This window comes from Pan troglodytes, chromosome 2 (genome assembly GCF_028858775.2).
Source record: "Pan troglodytes isolate AG18354 chromosome 2, NHGRI_mPanTro3-v2.0_pri, whole genome shotgun sequence".
Taxonomy (NCBI): Eukaryota; Metazoa; Chordata; class Mammalia; order Primates; family Hominidae; genus Pan; species Pan troglodytes.
The window spans coordinates 123,086,881-123,106,730 of NC_086015.1; the positions used below are offsets into that span (position 1 = coordinate 123,086,881).

General features: G+C 42.4%; 1 protein-coding gene and 1 pseudogene across 3 annotated transcripts in view; both read left to right on the forward strand.

Annotated features, from left to right (window-relative positions):
* The window catches only part of NR1I2 (nuclear receptor subfamily 1 group I member 2), a 36,380-nt gene that overhangs the window by 885 nt on the left and 15,645 nt on the right, over positions 1 to 19,850 (forward strand). The window lies entirely within an intron of this gene.
* LOC134809470 (prohibitin 1-like) lies at positions 8,917 to 9,643 on the forward strand (annotated as a pseudogene).

Below are 19,850 nucleotides of genomic sequence, written 5' to 3' on the forward strand. Positions count from 1 at the left end.
ACTGCTTTAAGGCCACTCCATATCTAGGACAGGTCAACGGACACCTCTGAGGCCACTGAGTCTTGACTCAATGAATCAGCTATAACAGGCACTATTCCTCTCCCACATGGCCTCTAATGATACGGCCAGAGTTGAAAGGATGCTAACGGAGGCCTCAGAGGCTTATTTAATCAGTTGGTTAATGGGAAAAAGTATTTTGTGGTACACAAATACGCTTTAAAAATATTTTAGTTATGTCATAAAAGTCTAAACCTGGGGTTGACAAACTATGGCTCACAGGCTAACTCTGGCCCACCAGCTGTATTTATAAATGAAGCTTTATTGGAACACAGCCATGCCCATTCGTTATGTATTGTATATGGCTGTTTTTGCCCTACAACATCCTTTCAACTCTGGCCATATCATTAGAGGCCATGTGGGAGAGGAATAGTGCCTGCTATAGCTGACTCATTGAGTCAGCAAAATTGACCAATTGCAAAAGAGACAGTATGGCCCACAAAGCCTAAAATATTAATTATCTGGCCTTTAACAGAAAAAGTTTGCCAACTCCTGATCTAAAAGCTGTCAACTTGTTCCAAAATTATTATGGAATAAACCCAAGACAACCACAAAACTGACTAGACTAGGTTTTTTAGGTAATAACTTTTTAAATTATAAAGTAATACATGATTTCATGCTCCTTGAAAATGAGAAAGCAGTATAGATAAACCTAAATTCACCTTTGGCCATTCTGTCAATCCTAATCTCCAGTTTCCCCAAAAGTACTTAGTGTGATATATTTACTGCCAGACCATTGTGTCTGTGTGTGTGTTCATCTATGCATAGATGGACTATTAAACCTATCTGTTGCCATGTTGTTCTAATTCTGTTTTTCCACTCAATAGCATGACTTGGAGACTTTCCATATCTGTATAGAGCTCTACTTCATTTATTTTAACTGCTACGTCATATTTCACAGTGTACACTTCTTTTATTTAGCAGTTTTCTTTTCGATAGATATTTAAGCTTTTCCAATTTTTCAGTCTTACCAATGAACCTCACTGTGTTTGTCTGCTTCTAGACATGTGCAAGTATTGCACTAGAGGAACTACTAAGACGTTGAATTGCCACATCACAGGATATATGTGGTTCAATTTTTGGCTGCCAAACAGCCCTCCACAGTACCCGAACTGACTGTACTCCCACCAGCAGAGAAGGATAGTTACTGTTCCTCCACACTCCAAATAATGCTTGCTGTTTATTCAGTATTTTATTATTTTTTCCATTGAATTAGTGCAAATGACAACCCATTATTTCAATATTTTAATTTCCCTGATTATTAATGAAGTTGAGCATTCTTTTTATAGGACCCCTCTTGGCCATTGTATTTCTCTTCTTAAATTACCTATTCATATCCTTAGCTTATTTTATGTCAGATTTTTTTTCTTCTTTGTAGGAGTTTTTTATTTATTCTCAATGCAAATTATTTGATATGTGTGTAATATTCTCTCTAAGCTTTGTTTAAATCATACTTTTTAGCCAACAGAAATTTTTACTATTATTGTTGTTGTTATTTTGATGTAGTTGAATCTGTTAGTTTCCCTCTTTCTGGATTTTACTCTTTGAGGCTGATTTTTAAAAGATTTCTCAACTTCCAAAATTATGAAGCTACTTTGGTGCACCTTCCTGTAATACTTGTATTTAAAAAGTTAGTCTTTATTCACCTGGCACTTATTGCAATACATTATTTCAATACTATTTATTGAAAAGTCCATCTTTTTCCTATTTGTTTGAAATATCATCTCTATCATGTACTAAATTCCCACTTACACATGTCCATTTCTGTGTCCTTTTGTATTTATTTCCTATTCCTGAGCCAATTTCCACTATAATGTTTACCTTTTCTACTTGATTTTTTCCCCCAATAAATAGAAAATCTATTTTGTGTTTTGATATTTTGCCTAGTTACCTTATGGAATTCTCTTAATAGTTATAAAAGCTTATCAGTTGATTCCTTTGGAATTTCTAGTTAGACAAACATATCATCTATATATAGTAAGAGTTTTGCTCCTTCCTTTCCAATCTTTACAAACCTTAATTTTTTGTGTCTTATTGGTTGTTCTTTGCCATTCAGCATAATGCTGAGTAGTAGCCATGAAAGTAGATAGTCTCAGAAGTGATGCATACAGTTGTGTGGGTTGTATACTGCACAATTCTAGGGGATACTGTTTACAAACACTTAGATGTCCTAGGCATTCTTGTCATGTTCCTGATTTCCATTTTTATTTTGTACTATGAACTCATTTGGAAACTTCTCTTTGGGATTCATTGAGATTGAAATTGTTTTCCTCTAGAGGATTTATTTTTGCTTTTGCCAGGAACCTGAGGACAGAACTAACTGGGACCACCATAAGCTTGGGGTCTACTGGCCACACAAATAGTGAGAATCCTGACCCAAACTTACTTGATTGCAGGCCTGTTGTTAAGAATTTCAAAGGAGACTTTTCTTTTTGCTCTACCCAGAGCCAAGGCTGAGAAGGCCTGGGATAGACCTGTCTCCCTCCATGGTTTCTACTGAGGATGTCACCCTTAGGGGATCTTGAGTTTATAGTCTATGATCTGGTTAGGCTCCAGGCTTTGTCTCCTATTCTCCCATTAAAATCCAGGCCCCAGGCCTACAGGAGTCCAGAAAACTCCAGGATGATCATGACTTCCCTTTCTCATGCCTCTGGCTTAGCATAATCTTATAAATTTTGGCCTCTTGAGACTTCCTTTACTTTCCTACCAGCTCAATCCTGCATGAAAAATGACATTCTTAAAAATTTAGTATTTCTAGGTGCTGCATACCAGGAGGATTTTCTGTAACCAACTTCTCCATCATAGTGCCAGCAATAAAATCTTTATTTTTTATTTTAATGAGATTGATTCTAATGCTTCTCCAATAAGATACCTCGTAAAAGTGTTTAGTAACTATTCCATATCAAGTTAGTGAAGCTCTCTTCTATTCCTCTTGGTTAACCAAGAATTTTAAATCATGAATGAATATTGAGTTTTATTAAATGCTATTAAGCATTGATTAATTTCCTTATCGTATCTCCATAGTTAATTATATAGCTCATCCCAAGGGTGATAGAAGCAGAGATGATCCAATAGCCACTAGGACCCTTGGAATGCAGACCCATGATTTTTCCATTAAAAAGAACAATAAATTCAGGGAACGTGGACAACATTAATTCAAATTCTTAGTGTGGTTGCCACGTTCTGTTTGTTGAGCCATCAGACTCTTGCCCTCACACTTCAGATATTGGTGTCCCAGGCACAACCTGGGGAGGACAGGAGGAATGTGTAGGGAACCTCTCTTGCATACAGGGGCTTTTTAGGTGGCACAATTTGAAGGGGTCTGGGAAAAGTTCCCTGCAACACCTGCTGAACCTCTTTGAAACATCGATATAACAAACTGAATATCCAACTGGAAATTGACATAAAGAGACATATCCAAATCCCTCATGTAATGTTTGAAATAATTTTCCTGGATCTGTGTAAGTTCCAAAGAGTCAAACTATAAAACCACAGGCAATACTGGCACTACACATGCATTGATAAGACATAGGCAGTTAACTCAGAGGCCACTGTGTCCTGTTAAATATTGGAAGAGGGTACTGTGTGTACTTATGACCTGGGCTGGTGCCAGCTCTCAACCCTGATCTGTGTCTAGTAACCTTCTGACCTCTTGGATCTGATGACCAAGTCCCAGGAAGCATAAAGGCCAATTTTCATTTATGGCCCCCTGAAGAGAGCAGCTGACTTCTCTTTCTTGAATTCATAAACCGTGACTTTGGCTATCTGAGTTTCCTCTGGAGGCCTGCCCCATGCCAGGGCCAATGAGGAGGCTTTTGTTAATAATACTTGATTTGTTTCATAAAGAATTTAAAACATATAGCCTCATTTTGCCCCCATGAATTCTGTGAAAAAACAACTTGCATCATGTATCTATTTACATGACAGGAAGAATCAGAATAAGGGAAAAGAAAAGATGTTCTGGCCAGGCATGGTGGGTCATGCCTGTAATCCCAGCACCTTGGGAGGCCAAGGCGGGTGGATCACTTGAGGTCAGGAGTTTAAGACCAGCCTGGCCAAAATGGCGAAAACCCATCCTACTAAAAATGCAAAAGTCATCCAGGTGTGGTGGCACACACCTGTAATTCCAGCTACTTGGGAGGCTGAGGCACGAGAATCATTTGAACCCAGAAGGTGGAGGTTGCAGTGAGCAGAGATCATACCATGGCACTCCAACCTAGGGGACAGAGTGAGACTGCTTCCAAAAAAAAAAAAAAAAAAAGTTCCGTCAGTAATTGACTTCATGAACTGGAACACACCCCAGAGCCCCAGTTTCCTCATTTGCAAAAGGGATAATAAGAACTTCCCCGACCCCGACTCCCTTATTCAACTTGGGATAAGCCCTGCCCTGCCGTCCTCACAGGCACCTTGACATGAAGTTGTAATTTTGAAATCATTTTGTAAACAGCAAAACTTGTGCAAATGTGAGTTAAATTCACCAAATGTCTCCCTTCACTGAACAACGTCAATGGTTTTATAGGCATCACTTGCCTGCATCTTAGAAATTCAGTATTCTTATATTACATTCCCCTTACCTGCTTTTTTCTCTTTATCCTCTGGCCAGTTCTGCTATTAATATGTGTGTGTGTGTGTGTGTGTGTGTGTGTGTGTGGTGTGTATGTGTATCTTGGAGATAGTAGGATGATTATATATATATTTAATTATGCGTGTGTGTATATATATGTGTGTATACACATAATTAAATATATGTAATCGTGTGTATGTATATGTATGTATACACACACACATAATTAAATATAATCCTGCTATCTCCAAGAGTTTCTATCCCAAAGATTATGGTTTTTGTTTTTTTATCCATTTACCCCCTTTTACTTAGACTCTGTTGCTTCAACTTCAAGTTGCCCACTCTTCTCTTCCCATAATCTCAGTGACCTGGTTCCAAAGCTTGTGCTTTGACTCATTTGAAGACTAAATGTATCTGTATGTCCTCCCCACATCCTTTTCCTGGGAAGGAACTATCTCACCCTCAAATGTATATTGACTTTTAAAAAAATTATTATTATTATTATTTTAAGAGACAGGGTCTTGCTGTGTCACCTAGGCTGGAGAGCAGTGGTATGATCATGGCTCACTGCAGTCTCAAACTCCTGGGCTCAAGCAATCCTCCCGCCTCAGCCCCCCAAATAGCTGGGACTACAGGTGTGTGCCACCATGCCCAGACACTTTTAAAATTTATTTTTGGTAGAGACAGAGTCTCACGTTGTTGCCCAGGTTCATCTGAAATTCCTGGCCTCAAGTGATCCTCCTGCCTCAGCCCCCCTAAGCATTGGGATTACAGGTGTGAGCCACCATCCCTGGCCATCATTATACAAATTTATTTATTTATTTTCATTTGATTGAGACAAGGTGTCATTCTCTTGCCCAGGCTGCAGTGCAGTGGGACAATCATGGCTCACTGTAGCCTTGACCTCCTGGGGTCAAGTGTTCTTCCTGCCTCAGCCTCCCAAGTAGCTGGGACTACAGGAACATGTCACCACACTTGGCTAATTTTTTATTTTTTTGTAGAGATGGCATCTCACTGTATTGCCCAAACTTGTCTCGAACTCCTGGCCTCAAATGATCCTCCTGTTTCAGCTTCCGTAAGTGCTGGGATTACAGGTGTGAGGCACTGTGCCCAGCCTGTATATTGACTTTAAACAACAATTTATAATGTGAGTCACTTCACATATCTCTTTGATTATTTATTTTATTTCCTAGCACCATAAAGTTGTTTTTATTGACAAGATCATCTTCTCCATGCCAGTCTGTTTGTGTACTGCCAATTTTCTGTCTGGTTAGTTGGATGTCTTAGGTCCTGCTACTACTGCAAGTGTGGACTGCAGACCCATAGCATCAGCTCACCTGGGAGCTTGTGAGATGCTGAAGCTCAGACCCACCACAGACCTACTGAATGGGAATTTGCATTTTCATAAGCTCCTGGGTGATCTGTATGTACTTGAAAGCTGGAGCATCACTCTCTTAGATTGTAAGCACAGGCTCCAGGTTACCTTAAACAGGGGCACTTCTGAAGCAGGCATGGGAGAGAAGGAAGGCAAAAATCTCAACTGCCAGGGCCCTGATCTCCTAGAGATTAAAATGTAGTTCAGAACTCAGGTTGGGATCAAATGCAGTTTAATTGACATGGTTATCTTTTTCTTCCTGATTGTAGTGCTTTTAACTACTGTGTTAGTCCATGTTCACATTGCTGATAAAGACATACCTGAGACTGGGTAAGTTACAAAGAAAAAAAGGTTCAATGGACTCACAGTTCCATGTGGCTGGGGAGGCCTCACAAACATGGTGGAAGGCAAACGGCATGTCTTACATGGTGTCAGGCAAGAGAGAGAATGAGAACCAAGCGAAAGGGGTTTCCCCTTATAAAACCATCAGATCTCATGAGACTTATTCACTGCCATGAGAACAGTATTGGGGAAACCGCCCCCATGATTCAATTACCTTCCACCAGGTCCCTCCCACATATGTAGCATTATGCAAGCTACAATTCAAGATGAGATTTTGGTGGGGACACAGCCAAACCATATCAACTACTGATGTTACTTTCCTTTGTTTCCTTTCTTTCTGCTGCTTCTCCTCCTCACAACTTCTGTTTCCTCGGGCCCTTCCTGCTTCACAGCTTCCCTGTCCTGCCTTCTCTCTGAGTGCACTGTGGCTGCCATGCACAGGGCAGGACTGAGGCACCCCAACCAGTCTACTATTTTGGCTTCCCTTTCAATTTAAATTCAATTTAAATATTATTTAAATATTTGATCAACATTTATTTGGTGATGTTCTTTTTTTAATTTGTGGTAAAATATACAGAAGGAGCAGGATTGAAAAATTAATTAATTCTGGTAAAATTCAAATAACAAATTTTACCATCTTAAGCATTTCTAAGTGTATAGCTCAATAATGTGAAGTATATTTTCATCGTTGTGCAGCCAATCTCCAGATTCCATTTTCATCTTTTAAAATGGAAACTCTACCCATTAAGCAACTCCCATTCCCCTCACCCCACAGCCCCTGGCAACCACCATTCTACTTTCTGCTTCCATGAGCTTGACTACTATACCTCATATTTGTCTTTCTGTGACTGGCTTATTTCACTTAGCATAATGTCCTCAAGGTTCATCCGTATTGTAGCATGTGTTAGAATTTCCTTTTTTTAAGGCTGACTCATATTCTATTGTAGTATGTCCCATGTTTTGTTTATCCATTCATCAGTTGATGAAATTTGGGTTGCTTCCACATTTTGTCTATTGTGAATAGTGCTGCTGTGAACATCAGTGTACAAATATCTCTTCAAGACCCCGATTTCAGTTCTTTTTGGATATACATCCAGAAATGGTTGCTGAATTATATGATAATTCTATTTCAATTTTCTGAGAAATTGCCATATTGTTATCTATAATGGCTACACCATTTTTACATTCCTACCACCTGAGTCCAGGGTTCCCATTTGTCTACAGCCTTGCCAACACTTGTTATTTTCTGTTTATGTGATAGCGGCCATCCTGAATATAAAGTGATGTTTCATTATGGTTTCTCTTTGCATTTGCCTTATGATTAACGATGTTGAGTACTTTTTCATGTGCTTGTTGGCAAGTGATGTTCTTTTAAATGTGTACTATGTTCTTTATGGTCAAAATAAGTAATTTATTCTGTGTAATTTTCCAAACCACACAACTTCTTGGAAGGCATGTTTAAGTGTTCACATAATAAAACAGTACATTTCTTCCTTGCAAACAGCCCTACACCACATATTTTTCCATTTCTGGCTCTGTCTGCCAACTTCAATGGGCTGTCCTCAGGGTTGGGTTGGCTGGAGTGGCCCTGTGTGACAGGCATGTGAGTGTCCCTGAGCACCGTACAGATACTAGTCTGCATTGTCAAGGAGTGTTTTAAGTCTCCACCTCAGGGTGATGACTGCTTTGGTAGGAAAGGAGGCAATTTAAAATTCACCTGATTTCTGATTCATTCCAATAATGTTTTGGTGTCTTTGAATATGGCAGCCCCCTGGGCAGCAGTCCAGCCAGCAGACCTTATAACTTAGCTCTGTCTGTATGTCTGACATCCAGACTCACTAGAAGAGGATCTAAATGGGTCAGGGAATTACTTGTCCCTGGGACAGAGCAATTACACCATCCCTCACAGGCCCCAGAAGGCCTATGGACCTTTCTTTGGGCACCAGGAGCTTCTCTGAGAGCAGGTTTGGGGTGGGCTTGGCCTCCAGAGTGACCTCCTCCTGCAACGTCAGGCTAGATTAACATCTATGAGAGTCTCCTGTACAAGGAGAGGTGGGAGGCTGTGAACACTCCTATGTAACACCATTTGTCCCCTTGTGTGATTGCTTCACCAATGTTGACAGCTCATGTGACACACCTGTCTTCTTCTGATGGAGGAAGGAAGTAATACCATTTTCTATCAAAAGCATTCTTTGATCATCCCTGTCCTAAAAAAAAGTTACTTGATGGGTCTCTTGTCAAAATCAGTGATATGGTTTGGATGTTTTGTCCCTTCCAAATCTCATGTTGAAATATGACCTCTAGGCCGGGCTCAGTGGCTCACAACTGTAATCCCAGCACTTTGGGAGGCCGAGGCGGGCGGATCACTTGAGGTCAGGAGTTTGAGACCAGCCTGGCCAACATGGTGAAACCCCATCTCTACTAAAAATACAAAAATTAGATTTGGAGTTCAGAGTGGAAACAGGTGTGAGAGGGTTCAACAGAAGAAAACATAGCTGCCAAGTGTTTGAGTCCATCGGCAAGTTTGGACTGGCCTTAGCTGTTGCAGAAGGCATGGTGAACTCTGCCTTATATAACATGGATGCTGGGCACAGAACTGTCATCTTTGACCGATTCTGTGGAGTACAGGACATTGTGGTAGGGTAAGGGACTCACTTTCTCATACCATGGGTACAGAAACCAATTATCTTTGACCACCGTTCTCAACCACGTAATGTGCCAGTCATCACTGGTAGCAAAGATTTACAGAATGTCAATATCATACCGTGCATCCTCTTTGGGCCTGTCACTAGCCAGCTTCCTCGCATCTTCACCAGGATCGGAGAAGACTATGATGAGCGTGTGCTGCCATCCATCACTACTGAGATCCTCAAGTCAGTGGTGGCTCGCTTTGATGCTGGAGAACTAATCACCCAGAGAGAACTGGTCTCCAGGCAGGTGAGCGACGACCTTATGGAGCGACCAGCCACCTTTGGGCTCATCCTGGACGATGTGTCTTTGACACATCTGACCTTCAGGAAGGAGTTCACAGAAGCAGTGGAAGCCAAACAGGTGGCTTAGCAGGATGCAGAGAGGGCCAGAACTCACTGGCCACTGCAGGGGATGGCCTGATGGAGCTGTGCAAGCTGGAAGCTGCGGAGGACATCACGTACCAGCTCTCTCGCTCTTGGAACATCACCAATCTGCCGGCAGGGCAGTCCGTGCTCCTCCAGCTGCCCCAGTGAGGGCCCACCCTGCCTGCACCTCCATGGGCCAACTAGGCCACAGCCCCAGTGATTCTTAACACTGCCTTCCTTCTGCCTCCACCCCAGAAATCACTGTGAAATTTCATGATTGGCTTAAAGTGAAGGAAATACAGATAAAATCACTTCAGATCTCAAAAAAGAAAAAAAAAATTTAGCTGGACGTGGTGGCATGTGCCTGTAATCCCAGCTACTCGGGAAGCTGAGGTAGGAGAATCACTTGAACCCAGGAGGCAGAGGATATAGTGAGCTGAGATTGCGCCACTGCCCTCCAGAGTGGGTGACAGAGGAAGACTCCGTCTCAAAAACAAAAAACAAAAAAAAGAAATGTGGCCTCCAATGTTGGAGGTAGGCCTAGTGGGAGGTGTTTGGTCATGAGGGTGGATCCCTCATGACTGGTTTGGTACCCTCGGTAATGAGTGATTCTCACTCTTAGTTCATACAAGAGCTGGTTGTTTAAAGAGCCCAGCACCTCCTCTCTCTCTTGCTCCCTCTTGCTGTGTGACATACCGGCTCCCACTTCACCTTCCACCATGCTTGGAAGCTTCCTGAGACCTCACCAGAAGCAGATGCTGGTGCTACGCTTGTACAGCCTTCAGAAGAATGAGCCAAACAAACCTCTTTTCTTCATAAATTACCCAGCCTCAGATTCCTTTGTAGCAATACAAAATGGACTAACACAATCAGATCTCACTGTAACTCTGGAAACTTGCTGCCCACCCATTCTCTTCTAGCCAAAGTCCACTTTTTCCCCTCCAGAGTTACCACAAGGAAAATGAACAGCCTCAATCCTTACCACTCAGGCAAGATTAAAGAGTTACAGTGCAGCAGAGAGGCAGGACAGGACCACCGTGGGCCAAGCGATCCCAACTCTGCCCAATCAGTGGAGGCTGCCTTCTGGAGGCTGTAGGGGAGGATCAGTTTCCTCACCTCTTCCAGCTTCTAGATGCCATGGCAATCCTTGGCTCACAGCCCCTTCTTCCATCTTCAAAGCCAGCAACTTAGCATCTGACCCTTTTTCCACATTACGTCTCTTTCTCTGATCAAACCCAGGAAAGCTTTTCTAATTTTAAGATTCATGTGATTAGACTAGGCCTGCCTGGATAATTCAGCACACTCCCCATCTCCAGGTTCTGTACCCTCATCACATCTGCAAAGACCCTTTTGCCATATAAGGAAACATATTCACATGTTCTGGGGATAAGGGTGCAGACATCTTTGAGGGCCATTATTCTATCTACCATAAGGACACGATCAAAAACATTATAGAGGCATGCCAGGCAATTAATTAATGAAAGTGTTATGACATTTTTCTGAATTCTGTGATGTTGTTACTTGTCCTTTTTAATGTTTGTCATTTGTTGTGATTTCTTTTCTCATTCTTTCTTACAAATATTCTCTTTGGTACGTAATTTTGTATTTGTAATTTCGTGTTTTTAAAAATTATTTTTTAGACAGGGTCTCACTCTGTCACCCAGGCTGGAATGCAGTGGCACAATCCTAGCTCACCACAGCCTTGAACTCCTGGGCTCAGGCAATCCTCCCACCTCAGCCTCCCAAGTAGCTAGGACCACAGGCATGCACCAACATGCCTGGCTGAGTTTTTTTGTTTGTTTGTTTTTTTGGGGTGTTTTTTTTTGAGATAGAGTCTCACTCTGTTGCCCAGACTGGAGTTGTGTGAACATGGCTCACTGCAGCCTCGACCTCCTGGGCTCACGTAATCTTTTCATCTCAGCCTCCTGAGTAGCTGGGACCACAGGTACATGCCACCACACTTGGCTAATTTTTAAATTTTTTTGTAGAGACAGGATCTCACCATGTCACCCAGGCATGTCTCGAACTCCTGGGCTCAAGTGATCCTCCCACTTTGGCCTCCCAAAGTGCTGAGCCTTTTTTTTTTTTTTAAAGAGATAGGGTCTTGCTATATTGTCCAGGCTGGTCTCATATTCCTCACAATTGATCCTTCCACCTCAGCCTCCCAAAGTGCTGACATTAGAGGCATGAGCCCCCACACCTGGCCTATATTCTTTTTTCTTAAATAGGACTGCCCAGGCCAAGCGCCATGGTTCATGCCTGTAATCCCAGCATTTTGGGTGGCCAAGGCAGATGGATCACCTGAGGTCAGGAGTTCAAGATTAGCCTGGCCAACATGGTGAAAAACCTGTCTCTACTGAAAATACAAAATTAATCTGGTGTAGTGGCCCATGCCTTGCAGTCCCAGCTACTTGGGAGGCTGAGCCAGGAGAATTGCTTGAACCCAGGAGGCACAGGTTGCAGTGTGCCAAGATCGTGCCTTTGCACTCCAGCCTGAGTGACAAGATTGAAACTCTGTCTCAAAATAAGTAAATTAAATTAAATAATGTAAAATAAAATAAAATAGGACTGCCCAAATTGTGTAAGCCTCAGAACCCACGTAAGCTGACTAAAGGGCACCTCTACTTGCCCATTGACTAACCTGAACACCAGATGAAATTGCTCTTCCAAACACCACTAGCTGGGGAGTTGGCTCTTGGCTGGGGTTGGTCAGTGCACAGGCCAGTAAGGGAGCTGGGCAAGTGCAGAAGTGGAGACTAGCTGTGTCCCAGACAGCGACTCTCCGGCTGTGACCCTGGAGAGTCCTTTGGCAGGGCAAAGTGCAACGTAGGCAGAACTTAAGGGATGCCTCAGTAACAGATAAGCTTTGTGTGCCTGCAGGGGGACGGGAAGAGGGTGGGGCAGGAGAGGGAGATAAAAGGGCTCTGAGGCATTGTACTGTGAATTCCTTCAGTCTCCTGCTCTGCTCAGCCAGTCAGCCCTGCCTCCCTTGTTTAGGACCACACAGCACTGCTGGGTGTCTGCCTTTCCTTGTGATTCTTCTCTAGCCTCTGCATGGCCAGCAGCCCTCTTCTTTTCTCCTACTCTCTTAAGAAACATGCCCATCACCTGCAGTTTCTCTGGGCTCCCCGTTAATCCGCCTTCCTCATCTCCTAATGCTGCCTCCTCCCTCCCATTGCCGGTGCCTGGAAATAGTCAAGGCTGGGTTCTGTTCTTTTGCTTGAATTTCTTTCACTTGGCTTCTTGACTCTTTCTAAACTACAATCACCCCATTCTCACTGCCTTAGTTTTCCCTCACTCTGTGTTTCTCAAACTATATCCCACCATGCCCTGACAAGGGCTTCTCTCCTGTAGATCTTCCCCTTTCTAGTATTTTGCTAGAAATATATAGTGGGATTTTCTCCTTTGCCCTACATCGTCACTAAACTTCCCAACCTAACAGGCCGTGTCTTGCACCTTCTACTGATCATTTCATTCTTTCTTGCACTAAAGATGACCACTTCCCATGTCTGTACCCAATTCCCATTTGGCCCAAATGTATCTGCAGCACTCACCCGTGTTCTCACGCCGAGTCTCTAAATATTTGACTCCAAAGGTCACTAGTGGATCACCTCCCTGCCTCTCACTTTCCCCCAAGGCCCAAAGTCTTCTCCCAGCACTTCCCTTTAGTCCTTCTCTTCCTCATGTTTCTTCTGTAGGGGGAGGACCATGTTCAACTTTGTGATTTTTTTCTAGTTTGTAGTTGTGATCTACCCTGTACCACTGAGTCATCTCAAATCACTTAAACACTCACACCAAGTGTGCCGCACTTCACGGCTTAATCCCCTATTGATCAGAAAACCCCAGGTCCCTGGAATTGAAGCAGGGTCTCATTCAGCCTGACATGACCTGAAATTTCTCCCTGACTCCTTTCCCAGCCCCAAGACAGGGGACTTGCAAGAGTCCCATTGTTGAGCCTACTTGGAACCCACTGTCCTCCATTGGTCATGTTCCACCCAGCAGGTTCTGTCTAGTTCTAATCCTCAATGCTGCTTCGCATGCCTTCCTTGCTCCATTGTCCAGCCCTGAGCTCACTCAAGCCTTGTACTGCTCTGCCCTTTTCCCTTCCCTCCCAACCCTATTCCTCTCCTCTCTACATACTCCTGGGAGCCTTGCTCCTTCTGTAGCAGAAACTTCACACACATTTTCTTTCAAATTCTCCTCCATTGCTATCTCCAGTTGCACCGCTCTTCTTCATTTCTTTCCCTCCACATTCAAACTTGTCTTCTCTGGAGGGCATGCTCTCCTGGGGGCTCCCCCTGGTCCAGCCTCAGCGTGGCGTCTGCCTTTCTGGTTCCTTCCCACCTTCTCTCCCCTCACTTCTTGCCCTGCCAGATCTGTCTATGGCAACAGCCCTTGCAGCAGTGCACTCTCCTCTTCCTCTTCATGCCCAAAGCCATGTCAGCCTCTCTCAGCAGCTTCCATTTTATTGTAGGCACACTAAGCATAGAGAAGTTAGTGAGTAAAGTGAGTTAGTTCAACATCAGTGGCAAGGGCTAGGACATGGCTTCCTGACTATGACAACAAGACAATGCCCACTATATCTCCAGCCGCCGGGAGCAAAAAACAAAGTCCTCTGACCTCCAGGAGGCTGCCGGCCTGTTTGGCAGCCAGCAAACAGGCCGGCTGGGTCCTGTTTGGTAACAGTCAGTCATTCCCATGTTTATGTGTGTGTCATTCATGGAAGACCTCCCTTCTCCCTTTAACAGGGGATTTGGGGCCTCTTAGCAAATGAAGTAACTGCACAAAGATGTGTGTGTGTGTGTGTGTCCCCTTCTCATTCTTATGAAGTCCTAATGCTCCTCCACTACCCCCAAACAAACACAGGGGATCTTATACTGAAAATCAGCATTCACAGAAAGGAAATGGCCTCATGAGGAAGCAGCAGGAACAACCTGTTTATGGGAGAGCTCAGTGGGCCAGGCAGGAGGTGTCACGGCCCTTCCTCTGCGTCTACCATACCTCCTTCTTCAAGCTGTTTAGGTGGTGCTCTGGGGTGTCAGCCTCCAGGCATTCAGCCATCAGACTCTTACTCTAAAGAGGAAAGGGAAAACTGAGGAAATACAGACAATTATAGAGGAGAAAATGAAAATAATTCCAACCCCAAATTCATCACTATTTCAATTCTATATATATACGTATCTACACACACAGATACATACATACATATCTCTAAAAGATAGCATATACAGGACATTATTATTATTGTAGTTTTAAACCTTCAATATTGTTTTATATGCACCCACATATTTACCCTTTTTAGTTCTCCACATTCCCTCCTGAAGTTCCATGCTCCCCACTGGCTTTTGCCAGGACAACTTTCTTTGGTATTACTTGTAATGCAAGTATTTGCTGGCAACAAATTCTTCAGTCTTTGTCTGAAAATGTCTTTATTTTGCCTTTACAATAGAAGGATAATTAAACTATTGGTCAAATTCTTGGATAGCAATAAAGATATTAACCATTGTCTTTTCTGTTTTACAATTTCAACTGAAAAGTCAACCATTAATCTTAATTTTATTTCTTTGTGGTTAATTTTTTTTTTTCTGGGTATTTGTAAGATTAGTTTTCTTGTCATCAATTCCCAGCAATTTTACGATGTGTGGGTAGGTATGTGTGTTTTTAATCCTTTCATTGGTTTCAAAAACTTCTTGGCAAGTGTGTTTTCCCAGATTGCTTCTGTCCGATTCTTGTGTCCGTAACATATGTTAGGCTATGTCACTGAGTCTCGTGTGTCTCTTACGCCCTGTTCTTTTCTTAATGCTCTTTTTTGTTTGTTTCTGTGCTTCGGTTTATATATTTTCTGTTGACCTAATTTTGAACTTACTATCACTGTCTGTTGCTGATTCAATCTGTTGTTAAAACATCCAATGAGTTGTCAGTTTCAGATATTGTACTATTAATTTCTGGAATGTCCAGAAATGTCCAGTTGATTATTTTTAAAAATAGCATTATTGAGAGATAGCTTATGTATCATAAAGTCTAATCATTTAAGTGAACAATTGAATAACTGTTAGTACATTTAGAGTTGTGCAGCTATCATCAAAATCTAATTCCAGGACATTTCTATGCTCTAAAAAGTACTCGGGAGGCTGAGGCAGGAGAATGGCGTGAACCCGGGGGGCGGAGCTTGCAGTGAGCCAAGATCGCGCCACTGCACTCCAGCCTGGGCGACAAAGAGAGACTCCGTCTCAAAAAAAAAAAAAAAGAAAAAAGAAAAAGAAACCTCATGTTCATTTGCAGCCACTCTCTATTCCACTGTCAGCCACAGGCAACCACGAATCTACTTTCTCTATGGATTTGCCTTTCCTGGACATTTAATATAAGCGGAGCTATACAAAATGCGGTCTTTGAGTATTATTTCTTTCACTTAGAATGTTTTCAAGGTTCATCTGTGCTGTAGCATGTATCCTTCATTCTTTTAAACTGCTGAATAGAATTTCATTGTATATTAGTATTCCAGGTGCATTCCACATTTTATTGATCCACGAACCGGTTGATGAATATGTGGGTTCGGTTTTGGGCTATTATGAATAATGCTGCTATGAACATTTGTGTGCAGTTTTTGTGTGTGGGCATAGGTTTTCATTTCTCTTGGGTGGATATGTAGAAGTAGAATTGCTGAGTTATGGTGAATGTGTTTAAAATTTTAGGTAACTGAGCAATTGTTTTCTTAAGTGGCTGCACCATTTTACACTCCTGCTAGCAGTGCATAAAGGCTCAGTTTCTCCACATTATTGCCGATTCTTACATCTTTTTGATTTGTAGCCATTCTTGTGTATTGTAAGAGGTATTTCTTTGTGGTTTCAATTTGCCTTGCTCTAATAATCAATATTCTTGAGTATATTTTCACATGTTTATTGGTCATTCATAGCTTCTTTGGTGAAATATCTACTTTAATCTTTTGTTCATTTTTAAATTGGGTTATTTGTATTTATATTATTGAGTTGTAAGAGTTCTTCATATATTCTGGATACAAGTCCCTTATGGGATATGTGATTTTTAAAATATTTTCTGTCTGTGTCTTATCTTTCTACTTTCTTAATAGTGTAGAAAGCACAAACATTTTCAATTTCAATGAAGTTCAATTTATCAACTTTTTTGTGCCATATTTTTTCTGATTAAAAAACAAACACAAACAACAAAAAAACTTTTAAAAGACAGGAATAGAATAAGTCTTCCGAATGTAATATGACAATCTGTCTTACCAACCACCAGTAATATGCTTTATAAGGAAAGCTAGGCTGGGTGTGGTGGTTCATGCCTCTAATTCCAGCATTTTGGGAGGCTGAGGGGCATGGATCACCTAAGGTCAGGAATTTGAGACCAGCCTGGCCAACATGGTGAAACCCCGTCTCTACTAAAAATACAAAAATTAGCTGGGCGTGGTGGCAGGCACCTGTAATCCCAGCTACTCAGGAGGCTGAGGCAGGAGAATCGCTTGAACCTGGGAGGCAGAGGTTGTGCACCACTGCACTCCAGCCTGGGTGATGAGACTTTGTCTCAAAAAACAAACAAACAAACAAACAAACAAACACACACACACACACAAAGACATATAATACCCGAAGCCTTCACGCTTTTGGTGTCATATCTAAGAAATCTTTCCCTAACCATAAGGACTTATTCCTATGTTTTCTTCTCAGAGTTTTATAGTTATAGCTCTTACATTTAGGTCTATGATTTTGTGATCCATTTTGAGTAAATTTTTGTGTATGGCACGAGATAAGAGCTTTAATTCATCTTGCATGTGAATATCCAATTTTCCAAGCACCATTTTTTAGCAAAGCTGGCCTTTCCTCCATTGAATTGCCTTGCATTTTTACCAGAGATCAATTAATGATAATAGTAAGGGTTTATTTCTTGAATCTCAATTATGACCCATCAATCTCTATATCTGTCTTTATACTAATGCCACATTATCTTGGTTATTTTAGCTTTGTTGTAAGTTTTGAAATCAAAAAGTGTAAGTCCTCCAACTTTGTTATTCTCTTCCAACGTTATTTTGGCTATTATGGGTCTTTTACTTTTCCATAGATCACAGTTCTCCTTTGAAGCTTTTCTTGCCTTCATCCCTTTGTCTATATTATCTTCCATTTATTTTTCATTAATCATAGGGTGTTTTTTGGTCATTTTTTTCCCCTTTTTGTGGAGAATGCGGTCTTGCTGTATTACCCAGGCAGGTCTTGAACTCCTGGGCTCAAGCCCTTCAGAGCGTATAGGACAAGATGCCTCTGGATGTGGTCAGAGTGGCAGTAAGGTTCCTCGGTCCATTCTTCTATAGCTGGAATTGAAATGGCAAGAAAAGGAGTGAGGGTCTTAGGGAATCACTTCCTGCCTGGGAACAGAGAGCTACATTAAAGGAGTCCCATGGCATGGAGGGACCCTGTCTGGGGTGAACCACCTAGGAAAAAGTTTGCAGGCAATCATGGAAATGAAGAAAGTTTAATAAACGGTTTACCCACTCAAAGACAAACCTTGTGAAGGATGCAGCATAGCACTGAATTAAGAACACAGGTTTTGGAGTCAGACTGACATGGGTTGAGATTCTGGCTCCACCTCCTCCCAGCTAAATAATGTCAATGAATCACTCACCTGAAGAGGAGAGGGGCTGTGTGTGCTCAGTGCAGCCTGACAGCGCCTTCAGCAAACTGACAATTTTAGTCATGTAGAAAGACTAAATTCATTGATTTATTCACTCATTTATTAAATAAATGAATTATATTCTTCCTTTCTGAGAACATAGTCCTTAGCTTTAATACTTACCCTGCATACTGGATTTTACAATTAATTATCTTTGCAAAGGCCTCTCTGAAGAAGTGTTTACTTTCACTCAGTACAGGAGATGATCCTTTCAACCCTCTTCTGATGAGATTTCACCGATTCCTAAGCACCGTGAGAAGCAGGTGGAGCCCTCAGAAGCAAACTCAGTTGTATTCAGTTAAAGGTACACATCTAATTGGTCTCCCTAAATTCGCATGAAAGAGAGATGTAGCTGGCACACCTCAGACACCCAGTCACTGTCATTTTCCTGCCCAGAGGGCAACATTCTGTAAAGGAACAGTGATGGAAGAGTGGCATGGGAGCAGGACTGCAGCTGCTGGGCTGGCTCCCCCATCACCCCAGTTCAGATCTATTTCTAACCCAACTCCAGGGGTTCCGCTTCCATTATTTCTTGCCGTGTAACAAATCTCCCCTAAACTCACTGGATTAAACCCACCACTGTTTCATTTTCTGACATGATTTTCTGTGTTGGCTGGGCTCAGCTGGGGAGTTCTTCTGCATCACAGGACCTTGGCCGAGGCTGCAGTCACCTGGAGGCATAATTGGGCTGGGGAGTCCAAGAGGGCTCACTCACACATCTGCTGTTTGGTGAGGGCGGCCGGGAGGCTGGGGTGGCTGGTCCTGTCTCATCGGTGTGATCTCAGGCCTCTCCCTCTTCACATGGCCTCTCCGCATGGTCTCTTTGGGTGGTCACTGAGCAGGGTAGCCAGACTTTGTTGCATGGTGGCTTAGAGCTCTCCAAAGACAAAAGCAGAAGCTACCAGGCTTCTTATAGCATAGGCCCAGAATTGTCTCTTCCCCACATTCTATTAACTAAGCAAGTCACAGACCATCCTAGACTCATTATGGGAGGGGGCTGCACAAGGGTGTGAATCTTTTGGGGCATGGCTCCTGGGGGCCACCTTGGATAACAGCTGTAATGGGTTCTCTAGCGGGGGCTTCATAAGCATATGAGAGAAGGAACCACAGAATGTGCCAGAGTCGGCTTGCTTAACACTTGGGCAAAACAAAATGAAAGTTATACAAATACCGCGAAATGAGATTCTGGCATTAATTCTACTATCTCCTCATTAAGAAATTGGGGAAAGTGTAAATTAGACATGATTTAAGTAAATGTCCTTTTTCTGGTCCTTTGGTGACATTTCTTTTATCTTCTTGGTCCATGTCACCTGTGGGCTTCTCCTGTGATTCATGTAGTCATGTTGTACTTGTCACTTCCATTATGGGGAAGAGCATTTATATTTATTGCGAGAAAGCAGCATCTCACCATCTTCAATTGTCCAAAGTTCATAACTGATGTGCAGAATCTTTGCCAACTGTCTCCATTGCCCCAGGTGCTGCTATCCCTCATGGCTCCTGAATGATGCTGAAAATGTAAGGGAGGTTGGTCTCTTCTAATGTACACTCTGAAATACTATCCTGCTAATAACATTTTCTCTGCCTGCCTGTGATGCTCTTTGATTTTGGAACACTCTTTGTGTCTGTGAACAGTTAGAGGGTTTTGTAAAGTCCCTGGGTTTTTGTCATAAGCGTGACTTCCAAGTTATTTGGAATACATAACAGAATATATCTGGTGTGTAGTAGATGCTCAACACATGTCTGTTGAGCAATATGATAAATGCCATGATGATTG